This window comes from Mytilus trossulus, chromosome 3, assembly GCF_036588685.1.
Source record: "Mytilus trossulus isolate FHL-02 chromosome 3, PNRI_Mtr1.1.1.hap1, whole genome shotgun sequence".
NCBI lineage: Eukaryota > Metazoa > Mollusca > Bivalvia > Mytilida > Mytilidae > Mytilus > Mytilus trossulus.
Genome location: NC_086375.1, coordinates 80,086,392 through 80,092,726, shown reverse-complemented (window position 1 = coordinate 80,092,726; position 6,335 = coordinate 80,086,392). Strand labels below are relative to the sequence as shown.

At 30.9% G+C, this 6,335-nt stretch overlaps 1 long non-coding RNA gene across 1 annotated transcript; it reads left to right on the top strand.

The window, feature by feature from the left end:
* The first annotated feature begins 1,832 nt into the window (after positions 1-1,832).
* Positions 1,833-3,670, top strand: LOC134709759 (uncharacterized). The gene is made up of 3 exons (XR_010106032.1): positions 1,833-1,916; positions 2,677-2,723; positions 3,554-3,670. It is a non-coding gene; the product is annotated as an uncharacterized LOC134709759 (long non-coding RNA).
* The last annotated feature ends 2,665 nt before the right edge of the window (positions 3,671-6,335 follow it).

The following is a 6,335-nucleotide window of genomic DNA, read 5'->3' as shown; positions in this document are numbered from 1 at the left end:
CACCACGGCTCTCAACGAGGATTTGTCACATACAAATAAATGTTCGACAGTTCGAGGTGCGAATTAGTTGCCATAGAAGTTTGACAATATTCAATTATTGCCATAGCGATCAAAAATGTTGTCCAGCAAATATCTTAACGTGTCTTTGCACACGAAATACAGGCGATCGAGATATGATACGTAATTCACTTAAATGGTTCTCTCCTTCGATATTATAACAAATAGTTAACGGGGACATGTATAACAAGTGACTGCTGAAACTGTGTTTTACTTAGGTTTCCGTGTTCTTAGCAATCTCAGTTTATCACTTTTCCTAAAGGCAACCGATCGTGAATTGTAGTTGGTTTTCTTTTAATTTTGTGTGGTTGAAACGACTACCTACTAAGTTATAGTCTGTCAAAGGTGAGACAATAAAAGAAATAATAAAAGTCGTTGAAAATATATTTCTATACCAATATTTTTTGTACAGTTAGTTTTGCTCAACACAAGAATTTTCCTCTAATCTTGCACCTAACAGGGAGTTACTTTGCTTCATGACAAACAAATATACAGGCGTACAAGGAATTAGTATGATTTCCACTATCACAAAATGCTTGTACCAATTAAAGCACTGTTAACATGTTAGCCGTGTAAAAATATAAGTTCTCGGAAAGTACAGATGTGGGAATAAGTCTCAGTTAGGAATGTCTCAATAATTCAAACGGGGATGGGATTGTGGATACCACAATTTAGGATATATCCCTGGTCGTCTGTAACATGATTTTTTCAGAATCCTTATCTGATTCCCATCGTCCCACGAGATGGTAGTCTCATCGAAACTCTGTAGTTTTTGACAGTAAATAAAATAAATATTAATGATACGGCATCATAAAGTACAATAAAAAAAACTTTTCTACTTGGGACATACTCTTTTGGTAAGTGTCGTAGGAGTATATAGTGATGAGTTTCCAATTGAATCGCCAATATATAATTACTTTATCAAGCATCAAGCAATTTATGTAATGGGATTTACAAACACAAACGATTATTGTTGGGACTTCGTCTGCGGTCATTAAAGCATATTTTGTCATGGCTGTAGAACAGTTGTATTGCAACCACTGGTCATTTGAAGATATATATACAGCATACCTGTTCATACGCCAGTTTAGTCTTTCATTATTTGTATCAATTACCTCATAGCTAAACATATTCGAAAAGTATAACAACGTCTTCTGCTCATGTTCATCCATAATCATCGGCTGATATCACATATATAATGGGCTTAAGGGTGTCTGCTTGTCATGTTTTGGAATTTTTGTCAGATTTTCGGTATCCATTTGAATGCCTTAAAAAAAATCCCCATGAACCCCAGTTTTTCTCTTTATAAATCTTTTACATCTATAATCATAAGTCATTTGTAAAAGTATTAGTATTAGAGAGCTTTAACTGGCCAATGATAAAGCTTTGAAAAATCAAGAGAGAACATGTTCACATTGAACCCTCTATTTTTTTTTGATTTCTCAATTTATTCCCTATCAATACGTACAAGTTTTATGAAAAGTTATTTATTTTGAAACTGAGCAGCGAACATCTACTGGATGAAAGCAATATATTTTTTATTTGGAAAGAAAAAAATATGATCGAAAACGTTGTGGGCGATAATGTATTCCCATGCTACATGTAAATAAGAGACGGAAACAATGTAATGCCAGATGTCCAATGTCAATAGATCAATATGATCCACTAAAAATGAAAACTTAATTGCATTTAAAATGATAATAAACAGTTACTGTACTTTGATTTGTACAAGGCACAAAAAGATCTTTCTAAAAATCAACATATCATTATTTACTACAATTTTCAAATATGAATATCGTATATTTATTAGTGTTTGTGTTTTGCTGTTCGGGACAATGGAGCTACGGTAAATTATGTGGGTAACGTATTTTATTTGTTTGGTTCTACAATTCTTCCAAAACTTTAAAAAAGGAATATTTAGAGATTTCGTGAGATATAGAAATACAACAGAAAACCATCTACATCAAAATAAGATGAAGACACAGATTTTGTTGTTATAATTGTTGTTAGTAACGTTACAGGAACCGGAGATTTTCTTTTTTTTTTCTTTACAGGTTTAAAATAAGTATTCCAACAAATGCTTTGTCAAATGTCTAAGTATAGCCATTATATAATTAATATAATTTACATAAATTTAAACTTTTTACTGTATCATCAAAAATGCATATGACTTGTTCATACAAATATCAATAAAGGCTACAGGTTACAAGCTAAAACTGAGGTAAAAACATCAAATATATGAGGAAAATAATGAAACAACAGATACACTGAAGGGCGACAATGATTGTAGTATTTGGAATTTAACAGCCACTCACTTGCGTGTGGTTACATATTGATTGGCGCCGAAATTCAGCTTATTGTTCATACTTTAAATAATGTTCTATACTGCAGAGGAAATGAAAACATTGTAAAGGAAACAAAGTGCTTGGCGTTTTGTCGGAAATCTTATTATTTTGTTTTTTATCTTTGTTATTTTTTCTTTAGTATTACATGCCAAGTAACACACTTTCGCTGACGTAACGGACTGTGTAAATGGTAAAATCAATAATTGTTATGCCTATCATTTGGTTGTTTAGTAACTAATAGCTTTCAACGACTTTTATTTGGTTTTTATTCCAGGGAAGATTGTTGTGCATTTTACTTTAAAAGCGATGGAGCCTGTAAAGGTAAACATTCCCTTTTTTATATCGATATCAAGCACTATTCTCACTTCTAGCTTTGTACAATTCTTGATTTAGAATTCGACATACTCTTTCCCTAGAGGCTATTAAAAAAAATATTACGAATACAAAGAGAAGGAGATGTGGTATTATTCCCTGCGATACAAACATCCACGAAAGATTAAAGAAGAGAAGGCAGTTGTTAACGTCTATTTATCACCTATAATGATTGTGGCACTTCTAAATAGGCAACGACAAACACTATCTAGACAATTTGCATGGGAGAAGCATTCACTAGAGATCAATTCGAATATCTGCGTTTTGTCAGTAATTATATAATTTTGTCTATTTTTTATCATAGCACTAATAAGTGCTCGAAATATTGCCTACATTATTTAGTTAATAAATTTAAGTTAGTTTACTTCCAGTAGCAAACATTGAATGACTTACTCGGACTTATATACTAAAATATATATTCTTGGATATGGACAATAGCAAATAATCTTGCAAATAGCTCGATTATGGACTCGGAGCTTTTTTGATAAAGGGTTTGTTCACGTAAAGAGAAAGTGACACTGAACACATCTGACAGCAGTAGATTAAATTATAATTCAATTGACATGATATATTTCTTAGACTGCGTAGCTGTGCAATTTACCTTAGAATTTGGTATTAACGTAAAAAACATTTTGTATACATTTAAGTGAAAATATTGTATCGCAGTTTTTTTGTGTTATATACTCTAGGAGAGATACTAATGTCTTTAGGATTGTTTTATAACTTATTGTTGTTCTAAACATGTATTTACATTTTTGTTTACATTTAATTATTAACAGAATGTCCAACTGGAACTGTAAGGTTAAGTGAGGATGCTGAAGATCATTGTAAACCATGTCAGAGGGGATTTTATGGATACAGATGCGTAAATATGTGCAAATGTTCAAAACATGAAAGGTTTGTAAATTGTCATGTTTTGGTTTTTTTGACAAACTAACAATATTTAAGAAATTAATTAAAACAGAACTTGTTTTCATGTTATCTAGAATAACAGTGTACCAAGGAATTATGAACAGTTTGAATGAAATAAAGATGTTTGGTGTCGACTGCCATATCTTTCTTATTCACAATGACATTCTGAGATTGGTTTATTGTATCGTGATTTGTCTATAATATTATACTTTTTTGTGTTCACAGTTTTTTTGTCGGTTGTCGCATTGATGACCCAATGGTGACTTGCATATCTATGTTTAATCATATCGCTAACAATAATTCGGTGTATGCTGCTCTAACTAGCCTTAATTTAATGTAGATATACAAATGTTTACTGTTCATTATTTTAGTTGTGATCCTTTTCGAGGATGTTTATCCAAAGGAGACGACGGTGAGTAGTATAAACAGTAACATATTAACTGTACTAGATGCACTTTCTAAAATGTAAGTGTCTTTGGTATTACCCTGTCCAAAACATTTTAGATCCAAAACCTTTATCAAGCATTCAAGAGGTGTTAAAACAAAAAGGTCATAAAATCTATAAAAGTTTCTTTAAACAATGCAAGAAATTTGTAGCATTTCCCCCTTTCGAATATTCACTTTTATATTCCATTTTGGATTAGTAATGTTTTCCATTACTGCATATAATTAAATTTAATAAATACGGATATAGTAGAAGAGAATCATCCTTTTCTATGTGAATTTTATTTGTTTCTGATATTCCTATTGATATGGGAAAAACACAATGGCTTCTTACTTTAAAAAAAAAGTGGTATGGTATTTATGCATCTTGCTTGGTTAATACAGAATCAGTTAAAACTTGTCTAATCGATTAGTTAAATTTGAAATAAAGAATCATGGTATTTTCATCTGTGTAATACAAACTTCACTTATAGATATTAATCCTTATATACCTTATGCATTATTTTTTAAAGAAAATACGAAGATACCATTTGAAAGGACGATGTAAATAACATTAGGTTGCAGAAATGCCTTCACCAATAAGCAAAACCCAAACCGTTAAGTTAGCTATAATACATTCTTATTTGAATGCTCCGGTATCACAATATGTAAAACAATTTCAACTACAGAATTGGGAAAAGTACATACATATTTTATTGTGCCTATTTTTGGTTTTTAATAATGTCAAATACTACCTTGTTGGCTTCGGAAAGATATTATATAGAACGTACCTAGTACGGAAGTTCTTCATAAACATTAACTCAGTTATTTTTCTACCGTTGATTTTTTACTACCAATACACATATACACTATTTGGTGCAATACAAGGCGGATTTAATTTAAAAAAAAATGATTGACCTTTTGTAACTGTGTGTATTCCATTATTCCATTCTCCAAATATATTATATAAGACAATATGTTTTAGTTGATAGTCAGCAAGTATATAGTGATACGAACAGAAGAAGTTTACAGTCAACGACAAACGTTATGAATTTGAAAAATGAAAAACACACAGGTACATCATCACTCTGTCGTGTTTAAAAAATATTTTGGAATAATATAATATTAGTTTATTTTTGTTTATGCTATGTATCCTTTCGAAAGTGTATATAGCTTGGAAAAATTAAATTGACATTCATACTGGAAAAAAAGCGTTGAAATCTACTCTAAATCAATAAAGGTTTTAACGAATCTGATTTCTAAACATATATATTTACAGACTGTACCAAGGGCATTTAGGTAGAGTAGATATTGTACAACCAATACGTATACTTAACTTGAGTCCTTTTTCTTCACATGTTCAATTCAATCGCATTTATTGACTTTTTCAGGCGCAATAACTGGGCAATAACATATGAGAAGGCTACAAAACAAAAGTCATGCATGTATGGATGTCAAAATAATGTTTTGGATATATTATTTTGATAGAGGATAGTCTTAGACATTTAACATATGAAATAGTATGAACGGTTAAGCTATGCTCTACCGGAGCGTGACGACAAGCACGATGCCTTAACACATATACTGTACTATTTCATTAAATAAGAACTATTTTGGTTCTTTATACAGAATAGTCTTTTATGAACTTTTCAGTCAAACTATTATATCCCCCGAATATTCTTAACTGAAGTGGCTAGTTCAAATTCAATTTTACAAATGAAACTCGATGATACATACTATGTTATCCAATATTGTTAATATCATGATATTAAAACAGCAATAGTGTGCAATAAAATATATAAGTCACGTTACAAATTTGATATTGAAGACATTTTTAACAAGTTTTCAAACACCTCTCAACAGTTTAATCGTAAAACCTTGGTTACTTTATATCATAATATTTGTAATTAAATTTTTGTCCATATTCTTTATGCATTTAAGTTGAAATAATAATCAAAAGTTATAACATCATTTTTGTTTTCTAGCAGCAACATTCTTCTATAAAGACATTTTGGTGATAACACTATCGTGTGTTGTGATATCTGTAGTCATTGCTATGATCACAAAGCGTGCACATCATCACTGTAAAAGATTTGAAGTGAGCAGCGTAGTGGAAAACAGCAATGCTATGCACGTTGAAGCAATTGAAGCAGGACTGGATAATGACATAACAGAATCTGAAAATAAAACGGACTTTTCTTCAAAAGATTCCTGGTCTTCCTTTGA